Source organism: Apium graveolens, chromosome 3 (genome assembly GCF_009905375.1).
Source record: "Apium graveolens cultivar Ventura chromosome 3, ASM990537v1, whole genome shotgun sequence".
Lineage (NCBI taxonomy): Eukaryota > Viridiplantae > Streptophyta > Magnoliopsida > Apiales > Apiaceae > Apium > Apium graveolens.
Window position 1 is genome coordinate 176,297,197 of NC_133649.1, and position 18,100 is coordinate 176,315,296.

The 18,100-nt window shown below is 37.5% G+C and overlaps 1 non-coding gene across 1 annotated transcript; it reads left to right on the top strand.

Moving 5' to 3' along the window:
- The first annotated feature begins 2,867 nt into the window (after nt 1-2,867).
- LOC141716135 (small nucleolar RNA R71) lies at nt 2,868-2,974 on the top strand. The gene has a single exon (XR_012572856.1). It is a non-coding gene; the product is annotated as a small nucleolar RNA R71 (small nucleolar RNA).
- Nucleotides 2,975-18,100: the final 15,126 nt, after the last annotated feature.

An 18,100-nucleotide genomic window follows, 5' to 3' on the forward strand; every position in this document is an offset into this window, starting at 1 on the left:
AAATTTTTGAGAAATCCTTGATGAACCGCCTGGAAAAGCCCGCATGACCAAGAAAACTGCGAACTCCCTTAACAGAAATTGGTTGGGGAAGATTTTCGATGACCCCCACTTTGGCTTTATCCACCTCAAGACCCTTACTAGAGACCTTGTGCCTAAGAATAATGCCCTGTCGCACCATAAAGTGACATTTCTCCCAATTGAGAACCAGATTGGTCTCAACACACCTCTTGAGAACGTCGCCTAGATTCTGCAAGCACTCATCAAATGAATCTCCAAACACAGAGAAATCGTCCATGAACACCTCCATATTCTGACCAATCATTTCAGAGAAGATAGCCATCATGCATCTCAGAAATGTGGCCGGTGCTCCACATAAACCAAAAGAAACCCTTCTAAAGGCGAAAGTATCAAATGGACAAGTGAAAGTAGTCTTCTGTTGATCTTCTGGAGTAATGAAAATTTGATTATAACCCGAATAGCCATCCAGAAGACAGTAGTACTCATGCCCGGCCAATCTATCAAGCATCTGATCAGTGAACGGCAAAGGGAAGTGATCATTTCTCATGGCCTTATTCAGCTTCCTGTAATCCATGCAAACTCTCCACCCCGTGACTGTTCGAGTAGGAATGAGCTCATTCTTCTCATTAGCAACGACTGTGATACCTCCTTATTTGGTACACATTGAACTGGACTCACCCAAAAACTGTCAAAATGGGATAGATGATCCCTACATCCAGCCACTTAAGAATTTCCTTCTTCACAACTTCTTTCATGAAAGGATTTAGCCTTCTTTGTTGCTCAACAGTAGGCTTGCTACCTTTCTCTAGCATAATTTTATGCATATAATAAGAAGGGTTGATCCTCTTGATATCTGCTATCGTCCATCCAATTGCCGATTTGAATTATCTCAGAATTCTCAAGAGTTTTTCCTCATCACTACCTGAAAGGTCAGATGCAATAATAACAGGCAAAGTCGATGCATCACCTAAAAAGGCATACTTTAAGTGTTCAGGTAAAGGTTTAAGCTCAAGTGTAGGAGCTTCCTCAATAGATGGCTTGAGGTGCTTAGGAGATTTGTTCAGCTCCTCCATTCCAAGAGATTCAAAAGGCATATCCATCTTCCTCTTCCAGGGAGAAGCATTCATAAATTGTAACTGCTCATCCCCTTCATCATCTTCACTATCAAAATTCCCCAACAAGGCCTTTTCTAAGGCATCAAACCTTAATAATTGATCAAGTTCTGAAGTAACCACAGAATCAACCAACTCCACCTTTAAGCACTCCTCATTTTCTGTAGGGAACTTCATCACATTGAACACATTAAAAGTTACATTCTGATCCAACACTCGCATGGTGAGATCACCTTTCTGCATATCAATCAAGGTTCGGCCAGTCGCCAAGAAAGGTCTTCCCAAGATTATGGGAATCTTCTTATCCTCATCGAAATAAAGAATTACAAAATCAGTAGGAAAGATGAGTTTATCCACCTTGACCAAAACATCCTCAACAATGCCTCATGGATAAGTAATAGAATGATCGGCCAACTACAAAGTCATATAAGTAGGCTTTGGATCCGGTAAGTCCAACTTCTTGAAGATTGACAAAGGCATCAGATTGATGCTAGCTCCCAAGTCACATAAACATTTGTCAAATGACACCTTTCCAATGGTGCATGGAATAGTGAAGCTTCTAGGATCTTTAAGCTTCAGAGGCAACTTCTGTTGCAGCACAACACTGCATTCCTCCGTGAGAGAAACGGTCTATAATTCATCAAGCTTCACCTTCCGAGAGAGAATACCTTTCATAAACTTCGCATAACTAGGTATTTGTTCAAGAGCTTCAGCAAAGGGTATGTTGATGTGAAGTTTCTTGAACACCTCCAAAAACTTTTCAAACTACTTATCCAACTTTTTCTTCTGCAGCCTCTTAGGAAAAGGAGGTGGAGGATAGATCTGTTTCTCCCCTATATTACCCCCAAGAAGAGTATGCTCCACAGTAGTCTTCTTTGGTTCCACTTCTGTTTCCTTCTGTACTTCTTCTTCTTTTTCAGCCTCAAATTCAGTTTCTGGAGTTTTAGCTTTTCAGGATTTGCAACCTTACCATACCTCAATGTAATTGCCTTAACATGCTCCTTAGCTTTCTTCTTACCTGGCATTTCAGTATCGCTTGGAAGCGTGCCAGGTTGACAATTCAGTAATGCATTAGCAATCTGCCCAATCTGATTCTCCAAAGTCTTGATAGAAACAGCTTGGCTCTTGCACATGAGCCTCAACTCCTCCAATTCAGATTTTTCATTAGCTTGCGTTAACTGCTAAAGTTGAAGTTGTTTCCTAGGGGCATATTGTGGTTGTTGAAAACCAGGAGGGTTATACTACTTTGCGGTGTATGGCTGATAAGGTTGTTGCACCGTATTCTGATTGTTACTCCAGCCGAAGTTAGGATGATTGCGGTTATTGGGATGATAAGTGGTTGGAGCTAGCTGCTGTGATCTCTGAAAGTTGCTCATAAATTATGCTGATTCGATAGAAATAGTATACTGCTCAGTTTCATGTGCCCCCGTACAAAGTTCACAAACACTAGTGATTTGATTAACTCCATAATTAGCCAAAGAGTCCACTTTCATCATCAAAGCTTGAAGTTGAGAAGCTATAGCAGTAGCTATATCTACTTCCAGAATTCCTGCTACATTTCCTTACAACATTCTTTGCATAGGATTTTGGTATTCATTAGCTACCATGAGCTCAATCAACTCATAAGCTTCATTATAGCTTTTGGCCCATAAGGCTCCACCAGTCGCTGCATCGAGCATAGGTCTAGACTGTGCGACCAAACCATTATAGAAACAATTTATAATCATCCAATCAGGCATGCCATGGTGTGGGCACTTCCTTAGCATCTCCTTATATCGATCTCAAGCCTCACACAGAGATTCTCCAGTTTGCTGTGCAAACTGAGTAAGAGCATTCCTGATTGCAGCAGTCTTCGCTATAGGAAAAAATTTAGTGAGAAACTTTTGAGCAAGATCCTCCCATTTAGTGATAGACCCCGGTGGTAGAGAAGGTAACCGGCACTTTGCTTTATCCCTCAAAGAGAATGGGAAGAGTCGCAACTTTATAGCATCTTCAGTCACCCCATTGAACTTGAAAGTATCGCAGATCTCGATGAAATCCCTGATGTGCATGTTGGGGTCTTCTATAGGAGAACCCCAAAACTGAACTGAGTTATGTATCATCTGAATCGTGCTCGACTTGATCTCAAAAGTGTTAGCCAAGATGGCTGGTCTGATGATGCTCGACTGAATATCATTGATCTTAGGCTGAGAATAGTCCATCAAAGCCTTAGGAATTTTTGCTTGATCTCCCATCACTACTAAAGCTGATTCCTTGACTTTCTCTTCTTCTTCTACTTTTCTTCTTCCTCAAAAACTTCCCTTTGAATCACTAAAGCTTCCTCCTCGGTTTGTTCCAAAGTTCTCTTACGAGCCCGCGAACGCGTATGCATACACGCTCGCTAGAATACCAGAAACACGATAAGGAAAAGTGTAGGTAAGTAACAATGTCCGAGTCAATGAACTCTAATGATCACTGATGACAAACACATAAACTGAAAGTTAACACCGAGTCCCCAGCAGCGGCGCCAAAAACTTGTTAATTGCTAAACACGTGCTAATAATTCACGCAAGTACGCGATCGCAAGTAATATAGAATTATTTCTAGTTCGTTCCCACAGGGACTGGTTTAGGTTAACTTTGTGATTTATGCACTTATGCAACAATGATATAGTTATTATTCAATGCTAAGACGAATAACAATTTGGGTTTGATTATACTACGATTAACTATTGAAATTTATACTATAGAACATGATCTAAGAGGTTAAAGAGAGTTGAATAATATATGACACAAGCATGAGATTCTAACTTCATTAAATGCTTCATTCAATAGCCTTTTCGTTCTTAACCTTAGCATGTAATGGTGATGACGCTAATCAGATAACACGAAACTGATAAACACCAACTTGCGTTGTACGAATACCATACTACCAGACATCCACAAAAGTGATAGAAGCTGAATAGACACTAATTATATTGAGACCCTATATGTCTATAAAATTTGACAACATAACGGTTTAATGCACAAGTTATCTATCGTGATTACATAAAGCAAGTAAGATGGTTAAATTTACCTACGCATCATGCATATCAAATACATGAACCTATGCTAGCATGGCAAGTTCTAAATCCTTAAATTCACTTTTGCTTCATTAAAGATTAACACGCTATCTTATAAGTTCGTGATGGACACAAGACGAATAAGCACAACCAATACTATGTTATCATACAATCACCACACACTAAGGTATCGAAATAAATTAACTAAAGAAATCCATAAATAAATCTGCTAGAACCCCACAATAACGATTAGCCCATAATCGGACTCATCATCAATGCGGGTTCCGATGAAAGCATGGTATAATAAACGTAGTCTTTATAAAATAATTAATAAACAAAGTATGTAATCCAGAGTATTAGGTTCAACAAAAGAAACGAGCATCCAAGATTACAACTTAGAACAAAGATTCACAAGAATAAACTAGATCGTTTTCGCCTTCTATGAATTGTGCTATAGTTCTTCTTGTCGTCTTCTCCTTAAGCTCTATTATGAAACACGTCTTTTTATCGTCTTTAAATAGCAACCCAATTAATCCAAAAGCCCAGAAAAATAGTCTTCTAATTGAAACAAGAATCTGGAATTCCGACCTGGCGCAGGCATGCGCTTCACCAGCGCGGGCGCGCTGACATTCTGCTTCTCTGGCGCGGCCGCACGCTAACACAACGCGGGCGCACCGGTCTTCTGGAAAAAATGAAATTGCCTTCTTTTCTTGCTGCAATGAGTTGGTCTTCATGAGCTTTTATTCCTTGGACACCATCCTAACACCATATTAGCATCAAATCAATATTCATTCACCTGAATTCCAGATTAATGCCTAAAATGCAAAAACACTAGAAAACACATTAAAACGCCAACTTGAGTACAAATACACCAATTCAGAGCTTTATGGAGCGTTATAAAATGTCATAAATGCCACTCAACAGTCATTCTAGCTCATTATGCTCCTAAAGATCCTTCAGAGTACACTGAGCCTGAGAAAGAAAAAATCTCCCTATGCAGTGGCTTGCAGTTGATCTTGATAGAGCCACTTGACAATGTAATGTACAATAACATTGTCAACTGTGAAACTGCTAAATAGATCTGGGAAAAGATAGAAATACTTTGTAACATCCCGTATCGATAAGAATAATGGTGTTTGAGACCTTTATAGATACAAGTCAACAACTAATGTGTACCAAATCTCTAGCTGGAAAGGAAAAGGGAAGTACACATCCAAAAGCAAAAATGGTTACAAAACTGGATCTATTGACAGATCAAAGATAAGGTGCTATAACTGTGATGAGCTAGGCCATTTTGCTACAGAATGCAGGAAACCCAAGAAATCAAAGAAAGACAAAGCTTATCTTGAACGGGAAGCAAAGTATGAAGCTCTTTTGAAGAAACATCAAATCAAAGTCTATATTGCAGAGGGAAAGAGTTGGGATGATTCTAATAATGATGAAGATGCGGAAGTTGTAAATTATGCATTTCTGGCCTTGGAGCAAGGAGAGTCATCCTCATCAAAAACACAGGTACCAACCCTTACCACCATTAATTTAAATGTGAGTCAATAGAAGGAAAATGTAGAAAAGATGAGTACATAAATGTTTCACATTCATACAAGTATGGTTGTTGCTAATGAAGAAGTTAGCAGACTAACAAAGATAAATGAGAAGCGTGAAAATGAGAAACAAGAAACTGAGTTATTTCTGGTAAAGCTTGAAGCTATGAAACAAGAAAATGCATATCTGAAGAACAAGCTCAAGTGTGCAAATGAGATTGAAGCTGTGTTAAGGGAGAAGTTAGAAAAGAATGAAGTCAAGTTGAAATCTTTCAGGAATGCATCTGAGTTAATTGGAAAATACCATGAGAAGAAAAAGCCATGTGCAAATATTGCTATTGGTCTTGATTATGATGCCTTGAACAACAAGAAGAAAGTTGTAGGTGAAAAAGGGAAAGCAAATGAAAATGAAGATGTTCCAGCTATGCTGAAAAAGGTTGGCTCACCTATGTTCAAAACATGTGAAGTAGATTTCAGTGAAGAGGAGTTGATTATAAAGCAAGAAATTGCTGATAAAGACAATGCGAAGAAAAATGCAGAAATAGCTCAAACTTTAAAAACTGAAAAGAAGCTCATAGACAACCAAGATTCCAAGATACCTGTCAAGGAAACAAAAATTGAAGATGCGAGAAAGAAGAAAAAGAATAGAAATGGAAAGACTGGGATAAACAAAAGCAACAATTTTGCTTATGTTGCAGATGCTCCAAGGAAGAAATGTGAGAAGTGTGGCTCTGTGAATCACCTAACTCACCTTTGTAAAAAGGTTGTTAGCAATCCAGCTGAAGGAGCCTGCAAGTATAATGAAGCTAAGACAAATGATCCATATTCATTTTGTGATAAGTTTGACTGCATTCCATGTAACTTAAAAGTAATGAAAATTTACCACAAGCTGAGAGTAGATCTTAAAGAAGTCAGGATTGGATCTACAACTGCAATGGAAAATGCACAAACATCTATAATGCTATTTTTTCTGAGATTTCTAACTCTACTTCTGATAAATCAGTTAACAAGAAGGTACCCAACACTGCTTGGGTTGCTAAACACACTTAAAACTCATTATGTGCAGGCAAAATGAAGAAGGTCATATGGATTATAGACAGTGGATGCTCCAGGTATATGACAGGTGATAAGGCCTTGTTATCAAAATTTGAGGAGAAGGTTGGCCCTTTGGTGACCTTTGGAGACAACAGTAAAGGATTTACAATGGGATATGGCAAGATTTTTTCTATAAATATTGTCATTGATAATGTAGCATTGGTAGCTGGTCTTGGAGTAAATCTTCTCAGTGTCAGTCAGTTTGTAGACAAAGGTTTTAAAGTTCTATTTGACAAAGAAGAATGTATTTTCATTAGCAAGAAAACCAATGAAGTTGCTATAAAAGGAGCAAAGAAAGGAAGCTTGTTTGTTGCATACTTGGACTCAACAAATGAGAATGGAATTTGTTGCTTCTACACCAAGGCATCCATTGAGCAAAGCAAGTTATGACATAATAAACTCTCGCATCTAAATTACAAGGCAATCAACACTCTGGTCAAGAAAGAGTTGGTGAGAGACATGCCAAAATTAGAGTTTGCTCAAATTGAAGTCTGTGAAGCCTGCGAGAAAGGAAAAATGAAAAGATCAAGTCACAAGTAAAAAACTGTGAATTCCATAAGTGCACCATTGCAACTTATTCACATGGACTTGTTTGGACCAGTGAATGTCTTATCAATTTCAAGGAATAAATATGCACTTGTGACGGTGGATGACTACTCAAGATTTACAAGGATAAAATTTATGTATTCTAAAAATGAGACTCCACACATCATAATTGAGCACATAAAGAAGATAGAGAAACAAGCTGAAGATTAAAACTGTGTGAAGAGATTGAGAAGTGATAATGGAACATAATTCAGAAATGCAACATTGAGTGAATTCTGCAAAAACGAAGGCATTGTCCAAGAGTTTTCTGCTGCTAGAACACCTCAACAAAATGGGGTAGTTAAGAGAAAGAACAGAACATTAGTAGAAGCTGCAAGAACAATGATGCAAGATGTAAATCTGCCAACTAGTTTTTGGGAAGAAGCTGTAAATACTGTATGCTACACTCAAAACAGATATCTCATTAACAAGGTTCATGTCAAATCACCTTACTCAATCATGTCTAAGAGAAAGCCTACTGTAAAGCATCTTTATGTGTTTGGAAGCAAGTGTTACATTTTAAAAGACAACTCTGAATATGTGGGAAAATTTGACTCAGAGGTTTTTTAAGAAATTAATTGGGATATTTATTGGAGAGAACTGAGTACAAGGTCTATGTAATTGATCAAAAGAAAATCATGGAGAGCACATATATGACTTTTGATGATGACAAGTGTCCAGGCTTGGAATGCCTTGATGATAATAAAGCCGAAGCCCTTGCATTTAAAAATCTCAACATTAATAGTGATTCTGATAAAGAGGATGAAGGCAATGTACAATAGATGATGAATGAAGAAACTGCTGAGCAGGAAAATCATGAAAATAGAAGCTCATCTCATACACCTGAATTTGATAGCACAAACTCAGGGGGATAAAGAGAAGAAAAATCTACCAGTCATACAAATAATGAAGAAAATGATGAAGGCACCGGTCAACAAACTCATACCAGAAAATGGGATAGGAGTCACAATCAAAATGCAATAATTGGTGATCCTTATGCTGGTGTAAGGACTAGAAGTGCAATTGCTAATGCGTGCCTATATGCATGCTTTATGTCTCAAGTAGAGCCTAAGGAAACTGAAGAAGCTCTAATGGATCATGATTGGATATCTGCCATGCAAGGAGCTTAATTAGTTTGAAACAAACAAAGTTTGTGAGTTAATTCCTGCACCAAAGAACAGAAGTGTAATTGGAACAAAATGGGTGTTCAAGAACAAGATGGATGAAAATGGTATAGTTATCAGACACAAGGCAAGGTTGGTTGCAAAAGACTACTAACAGGAAGAAGGAATTGATTATGATAAAACTTTTGCTCGAGTTGCAAGACTTGAAGAAATAAGGATTTTTCTAGCATTTGCTGCACATTCAAACTTCAAAGTATATCAAATGGATGTCAAGAGTGCTTTCCTAAATGGTGAGTTGGAAGAAGAAGTTTATGTGCAACAGCCACCTGGCTTTGAAGATCCAAAATTTCCAAATTTTGTGTACAAGCTACTCAAGGCTCTATATGGACTAAAACAGGCACCTAGAGTTTGGTATGACACACTGACATATTTTCTACCTAAACATGGTTTCACTAAAGGAATAATAGATAAGACACTCTTTTACAAGCTGCATGGTGGTGATATGATCCTAGTTCATATTTATATGGATGATATCATCTTTGGTTCTACTAATGAGAAGCTCTGTCAAAGATTATCTAAGCTCATGTAAAGTGAATATGAAATGAGTATGATGGGGAATTAAGTTACTTTCTTGGACTTCAAGTCAGTCAAAAAAGTGATGGAATCTTCATCAGCCAAACTAAGTATGTTAAAGATTTATTGAAAAAGTTTGGTATGGCTGATTGTTCACCTGCATTTACACCTATGTCTACAGGAACAAAGTTGGATGAAGATAAAAAGGGCAAGAGTGTAGATATTTCAAGCTATAGAGGAATGATTGGATCATTGTTTTACTTGACTGCAAGTAGACCAGACATCATATTTGCAACATGTCTGTGTGCAAGATTTCAAGCCAATCCAAAAGAATCATATTTGATGGCTATGAAGAGGATTTTTAGATACTTGAAGGTGACTCCAAACTTGGGATTATGGTATCCCAAGGGAACTGGTTTTGAAGCTGTTGGATACACAGATGCAGATTTTGTTGGATGCAGGGTTGACATAAAGGGTACTAGTGGAATCTGTCTGTTTCTTGGTCAAAGACTTGTATCCTGGTATAGCAAGAAACAATAATCTGTGTCAACTTTCACAGCTGTAGCTGAATATATAGCTGCTGGAAGTTGTTGTGCTCAAGTGCTTTGGATTAGAAATCATCTAATGGACTATGGCATAGTGTTACACAAAAATTCAATCATGTGTGACAATACTAGTGCTATATCTATTATGGCTGATCCATTTAATCATTCTAGGACAAAGCACATTGATGTAAGGTACCATTTTATCAGAGAACATGCTGCAAATGGTACCATTGAGCTCATTTTTGTTCCAACAGAAAAACAATTAGCTGACACTTTTACTAAACCTTTGGATGAAGCAACTTTCACTAGAGTTGTAGGTGAAATTGGAATGCTTAATTCTTCATCCTAAGGCGAGAACTCAGCTAATATGTTGCAAAAGATTAATCTCTAGTAAATCAAAATTAATTTAATTTAATTAGAAATTAACTGAAATATGAATTATAAATATTTCAGAAATCTCTGCATATTTATTTTTCAAAATTCAAAATTTAACTTGGAATTTTTCAAATTTTAAGTAAACTGTCTGAATGTTAATTTACATTCTCAATATGTAAAATTAACATAAGGCAGAATCAAAGCAATAAAAAGTAAATTGAGAACTGAGTTCTCGATAAGTCAAATTGACTTATCGACAAGTCATTTTAAGACTTCTCGAGTGAGTTATCGATAAGTCAATTTACTGACTTCTCGAGTGACTTCTCGATAAGCTTTATTATGACTTATTGATAAGTGATTGTAGAGTTCTCTATAAGTGTTAACTCACAGAGTTCTCTAAAACTATAATTTTAGACTAATAAATAACTCAGAACTGAAATAATTTAATCCAATAAATTATATAAGTAAAATACTTTTGATAAAATTATTCTGATTTTATTTTGATTTATTGAAATAAAAATTGGAAACAATTCAGTCCATTTTTGGACAAACTGGGTATTTATTTGACATCTCGATAAGTTAATTTTTAGTTCTACAAAAGAGTAAATTAATATGACTTCTCAATATGTAATTCACTTTCAAAATGACTTCTTGGTAAGTATACTTCAAACGTCTATTTTTGACTTCTCGATAAGTCATGTGCTTTTACTATAAATACCCAGACACCTTGATACATATATATTTACGCCTTCAAGAACTGTAAGTGACCAAGCCTTTTCAATTCCAAACCGATTTCTCTCTCCTTTCAAAATCTTTTCCACTAATTTTTCTTACCCATTCTCCCTTACTCAAAAACAATGGCACTCAACAATGTTAAAGCTGTAATCCCAGAGAAAGGAACCAACTATATCGCTTTCACTGATGCTAACCAAGCCCCTGATAGTTTCAATGGGTTTGTAAAATTCTTGTTTGATACCTATCTTGCAGGTCCTTTAATTGCTAACCCATTCCCGTACTTGGATGTTATGCATGAGTTTTGGACAACAGCTATGGTGAGAACTGTATTGAATAACGACTCTGTATCTTTGGTGATAACTTGCACAATTGGAGGCCAACAGATAGAGTTCAATGAGCAAGATGTGAATGCAGCTTTGGGTCTTCCAACTGTAAATCTAGTGGAGGTGCCAACCCACGATGAACTAGCTGAGTTTATGGACTTCATCAACTATGATGGAAGAATCAACTTGGCAAGCTTGAACAGAACAAACCTGAGGAATGAGTGGTCCTTTGTGTTTGATTCTAGAGTAAGGGCCTTCACATGCAGAAAGACAGGATATGACAACATCTCAAGTGTGGTGGAGAAGCTGGTGTTCTCCATAGCCCACAACAGACACTTGAATGTTGGTCTATTGATCCTGGAAGAACTTGCAACCAGGCTGACCATGCCCCAATCTGCTAGAGGTAAGTAAATTTGTTTTCCTAGATTTATCATGTCTACTTTAAATCATAAAGTAATAGGCATACATTTGTTGAATGGCATAGACAACAGTAAAATAGGAAATTGTAAGCAAGTGTCCAAAATTATATTTAGTTCACTTACTACAAAGAATAAGGTAAATGTGAGTCTGAAAATCACTCCATTCATGATGGAGAGGTTTAAGACTTACCCTTACCCTATGCCTGATATGAGATCAAATGTTCAATCCAGTACACCTATGGTCCCTGAACCTGTAGAAGTTCAAATACAGGAAAACCAACAGGGGCCTTCCCAAGCTGAAACCACTTCTTCAAACAAACTGCAGCTAGGAAACCTACAACTTCATCCTCTCAAAAGGATGAAGTGAGTAAAAAGAAGAGAAAGAAGATAACCCTAACAGTAATGAATGAGAGTGGTGAGGAACATATACAACTTAAGTCAACCTTGGTCAGAAAAACAAAGAAGGCTAAGAAAACTCAGTTGACCACTCAAACCACCTCTGTATCCTCCTAAAAGGATGTAGTTGTACAAATGGGGCCAAAACAGATTCTAGAGACATCCTCTCAACATGGTGTTTCCATTGAAAAGAGCATTCTCCCCAATGCATCTTATATGGAGTCTGCACAGCCAACACTTGAACAAATCCAAGTGTATGGTAGGAGAAATAAGGATGGCACACACAAGGAGAGCACATCCCTTGAAGCTCCCTCATCCATCAGGGGGAGCTTCCAACACTCAGTCCTAAACTTCAATCTCTTATATCTAACATTTCTTCTTCCTATACTAAAGCAATTGAATCAAATCCTCAAGTGTTGCCCCAATCAAGTGACTTAGTTCAAGAAACCTTGTTCACCACCCAGACACCACAATTAGTTGGTGAGAGGCTACATGCTGGGTTAGACCTTGATGACACCAACACAAATATGGGGGATTCATCATTTTTTACTGATGACCCCATGGAGATCACAAATGCACCTTCATGTGCAAATCAGTCTTCACAGACTGCAAGGCTTGAGGGTAGTACTCCTGAGCGGGAGCTATCTAAATCTTCTCCAATTCAATTGGAGGTTCCTGTTCCAGGAACAACTCCCCTCAAAACCCTGGCTGAAATTGCTTTGACAATTGAAGCTGAGAGTATAATTGCCAATGATCCTGCCATAGAGGAGGCAAGTATAGCACATTTAAGTGATAGTGTGGTACAAGACACACAATGGTTTGAGGCTGTTACAAATGACAGTAGCACAGTCAAATCCCCTCCAATTCAAATGGAGGTTCCCACAACTGATGAGGAACAACACACTGTCATAAACACAGAGAAATCTGTGAGTTAAATTGTGACTCCTGTCACAGGTGGTTCTTACCCTACACTTTAACCCTCAACCTCAACCTCTCAACAACCTCACCTCATCTCCCAATGGTTGCATACAGTTGAAGCTCAACCAACAACTGTGGATGATCTTCTAGTGGATCAGTTGTCTGGACTTGCTCACATCTCTCAACAACTGCTAACCTCAAATATGTCTAACCAGGATTACCAAGCCATCATGCTCTCATATCAAACAGATGTCTAAGAACATAAGGTAAAATTGTTGATGAAGCTGAATAGGATGGCAACTGTGATGCTTGGATGAACAAGGACTATAGTCTGGAGATGGAGGATGTTTTGGCTAAATTCAGGGAAGATTATCTAACTATTTTGGGAAGCAATGCCAAAGCTCTAACTCTTGGTGAGGTTTATGATGCAATAAATGAAGTCTCCAAAGCTTAACTCAAAGCTTTCCATCTCTTTGGAAAAGCTGTAGCAATCAAGTTGACTGGTCATGAAGACAAAATAATCGGAATGGTGAGAAGAAATATGGATGAAATAATCCCTTCACAAGTGGAGATCAAGAATCAATTCAAAACCTTTTCAGAACAAATGTCAAGGTATGATCTAAGTGGGGTGGATAAGAGTATCACACAGCTCAAGGAATCCTTTGTATCCTTGCACAAGGTAGTTCAAGATCATATAACATATTCTAATGACACAAGGTGGAAGTTGGATGAGATGCACACTGCAAGATACACTCCTTCCCCTTTGGTCATTGATGAAATACAAAAGCATGTGCAAGCTTCATTTGGACCATCTTCCTCAACCTTTACTTCAAGCTCCTCTACTCAAGATATTCAAGATCTCAAGGCACAGGTTATTTCTCTAGAGACTTCAAATGCCTCCCTCAATGCTCAAGTTCAGGCTTTGACTTCTCTAGTCAAGAGTCAACAATCAGATATCAGGACCCTGGTGGATTCTCACAAACATCTCCAAATGCAGAATTCTGTTGCTTTGGGGGCCATCATAGGGAAGCTCAACATACCATTGCCCTCTCTTCCTGGAGAAATAAGGCCAGAATTACCAACTCCCCTAGTTATGCCTATCACCAAGAGCCTATTCAGGTTGGTCAAAGCTCTTCAAGTGCTCAAGTTGATGTTCGAAAAGAAAGACTTCTAAAGGCTGCAGAGTGACCTAATTAAGACCAGGAATTCAGTGAACTTCTTGCAGTACTAAGAATGTCTCTTCAAAATAATTACATGACCTACAAGAAAGCTTTGGCTAAGAACATCAACTTCATCAGGGCAGTAGTTGTAAAAATTGATAATTTCTTGGAGAAAAGAATTGTTGTGAATATTAATGATGGTGGTGTGGATAGATGTCTTCAGGTGTCTCTTCCAAATCTTAAAACCTTAAGAGCATCTGAACTGGATGTAATGATTGACAGAGTAAATCCAGTTATTCCAGAAGACACCCAACTTCTTCATGAGCTCAAAAATGCACAGAGAGCAGCTTTTCCTGAAGCCTATCTATATCCAAACAAAGGGGTATCTACATATGTCCAACAACCAAGAAATGCAAACATTTCCTTGTTTCTAAAAACCGTGTCAGATCAAACTTGAGGTTGATCATGACTTTGTAGTCTGATCTAAAGTACAAAAGGAGCAAGAAGCATGAGGATGAGGAGATGATACAAATTCTAGACAGATACCTAATGAACTCTGACACCATGTTGCCACCTACTCAGTTTAATCTAAAAAATGACAAGGATGATGGTGAGCAGAACCATGATCAACAAAAACCTTCTGGATCAAATCCAAGTCAATCATCAAGAGAAACTGGTAGCATGGATAAGAAGCAAGATGAGAAGAAGGATGGTGACAAGAAAAGAGGAGAAGAAAGGAGAAGGATGATCCAAACAATCCAAACAAACCTTCAAACAAATCAAGCTCAACCTTCAAAGCCAACCAACTCATACACTGAACCACCTCCTACCCAAAGCCTAAATTCCTATACAAACAAACTGCTAACAACTTTCTGAAAATACCAATCACCACAAGCCAAACATTTCTCAAGAAAATTACAAACCTACCTTCTGTAAAGCCATCACTCAAAGTTAACTACAAGTCTGTTGGGAGGAAACCTAAGAAAACCAAACACACTAAAGAAGTGCAAGTTACTGAGAGGGCCATCTGGAATTGTTACAAACAAAGTGATTTTCTACCTCTAAATTGGTGCAACTCAGATGAAGATTACTTTCAACAACTAGCCGAGGAAATAGTTGGAGTCTGGGTTGTAACACTAAGAGAAGTAAAAATCTACTATAGAGATGGGTCCTTCACATTTCTTGGTAGTAACTTAATGGACACTTTCTCTCCCACGGAAATTAAAAGAGTGATAAGCTTGCTAAAGAATAAGGACATTGCTACAATAACATGGATGTCTGTTTTAGCTGAATGGTTGATTGTAAAGGAGGAAAGAAGAGCAAAGAATAAAGCTGAATAAGAGGAGAAGAAGAGGAAGTATGATGAGGAGATTGAAATGTATATTAAGATATCAGAAGAACTCAAGCCAAAAGGGATGAGCGGAATTTCCAAGGATGGAAGATTTCTAAATGTAAAAGATAGCTCATTCTCAAAGTTTAGGATTGAGATGTTAGATGGTTATCCAAAGCAAGACAGAATCAAACTTGTGGAAGCTCTAACAGGGACACCAATTATAGAGGAACTTGAAATTCTTGTATATCTAAAGGACCTCATTAGAAAAGAATCAAAAGTTCCAGTCTTTGTCTGATGTATGTAACTGTTTAAACACAAAAAAAATCACCTGATGTATAAATGATGTATTTTTGTCAATTTTTATGTATTATTCTTAATTTCCATTGTAGCTTGGGGTAAGTCTTGTTAACAGGCATGAATTTGTGTTAAGCAATCTTCTCACAAATTGGGGGAGATTATTGTGCAAGACATGCATGTACAATAACAAGACTAAGTTAAATTGACAACCCTAAGTAAGTTGTATTGTAACCTAAGTTTGCATTTTGTATTGTACCACTTAAGTCTGAAAAAATGTTCAAGGGCAGACTTGAGTCTTTTTCTGTAAATAGTATCAAGCCTAAGAATTTTATCTAGAAGAAGATCATGCCTTAAAAGAATTATGAAGAAGCTTGGAGTTGAATAAATCTATTTTGGGAAAAATATTCCAAGTCAGGATCTCTACAAGTCACAAATGAAGTGTTATAGAGAAGTCATTCGAGAACTCCATAATGACTTTATGACAAGTCAAGAAAAGCTACTAGAGAACTCAGAGATATCGACAAGCCAATTTGAAGACATGAAGAATGGAGATATCGACAAGTCATTTCTTCACTAGAGAACTCTGAGTTATCGATAAGCCAATTTGTCACTAGAAAACTCAGAGTTGTCGATAAGGCAATTTGTCACTAGAGAACTCAGATTTATCGATAAGGCAATTTGTCATTAGAGAACTCAGAGTTATCGATAAGTCAAAGTGAAGACATGAAGATGAGAGATCTCGACAAGCCAAATTCTCTTATAGAGAACTCAAAGACTTAGATAAGTCAAAACAACTATAGAGTAATTAGAGATTTCGATAAGCCAATATACTTATCGAGAGGTCAAGTTCTCTATATACCAAACTGGAGATCTCGAGTTAAAACTCAAAGTAAAAAGTGCAGACCAGTTCAATATCCAAGATTATTAATCAATAAACAATCTAATCAGTTGGATTGACAAGTCTACAAAAGCAGCTTGAAGAGTACAAGATCAAAGGCCAAGATGAACTGGCAAAGTAAAGTCACAGGCGCGCAAGATTAGCAAAGATACACTAAGCCAGAAATAGAAAGATTTAATTATCCAAAAGTAGGGTTTAGTACATGCTAATGCATGTTGTGTAATAACCAGTGTTTACTGTTCTATAAAGTAAACACTAGATGCTTTGTTAGATATAACAATTTAGATCGGAAAAATCTTGTATTCTCTCAAGGAAGAAGCTAAGATCTTTATCAACAAAGAGCCTAGAAATTTTGTAGCAAAACATTCTTAATTTTAATATAAAATTAAGTGATTTTTAAAAGATTTGTGTTCACTATTTTATTTGTCTAAATTCAGTACTAACACATTTAACTACAAGATCTTAATTTACTTTGTTCATCACCATAAACACTTCAAGAAAAGAAAAAATACACATTCACCACCTCTGTGTGTGATTCATTATCTAACACATGTGGAAACACGGGTTTGACAACAAACGGCCCTGACCATCTCGAATTCAATTTTCCAGGAAAAAGACGGAGACGAGAGTTGAACAAAAGAACTTGTTGCCCCGACACAAATGATTTGAGCACTAGACCCCTATCGTGCCATCTCTTGACTTTCTCCTTGTACATTTTGTTATTCTCATACGCTTGAAGTCAGAACTCGTCGAGTTCATTCAATTGAAGCATTCTTTTCTTACCAGCAGTAGTCAGATCAAGGTTCAGTTTCTTTAAAGCCCAACATGCCTTGTGCTCTAGCTCCGCAGGCAAATGAGATCCTTTACTATAAACCAACTGAAACGATGACATGCCTAGTGGAGTCTTGAATGCTATTCGATATGCCCAAACAGCTTCATCCAGCTTCAAAGACCAATCCTTTCTTGATGGACATACAACTTTCTCCAGAATTCGCTTGATCTCTCTGTTAGACACCTCAGTTTGACCATTAGTCTGAGGATGGTAGGCTGTAGCAATACGATGATTCACATTATATCTCTGCATCATAGCAGTGAACTTGTGATTGCGTAAATACGATCCCTCATTACTGATTATGACTCTTGAAGTTTTGAATCTTGTGAATATCTGCTTGTGAAGAAAATTGAGCACTACCTTCACATCATTTGCCGGCAAAACTTTAACTTCCACCCATTTTGAGACATAATCTACTGTCAACAAGATATATTGATTGTTGCACGATGAGACAAATGGCCCCATAAAGTCAATTCCCCAAACATCGAAGACCTTAACCTCGAGAAGCACATTAAGAGGCATCTCATCCTTCTTTGATATATTACCAATATGCTGGCAGCGATCATATTTCAAAATGAACTGATGCGCATCCTTAAACAATGTAGGAAAAAAGAATCATGCTTGAAGGATACGAGCTGTTGTCTTTTCTCCATCATAGTGGCCTCCATAAACAGTTGAATGGAAGTCTCGCAAGATGCCCATCGTCTCATTATACGAAATACATCTCCTGATGATTTGGTCAGCTCCTTGGCAAAATAAAAATGGCTCATCCCACATGTAC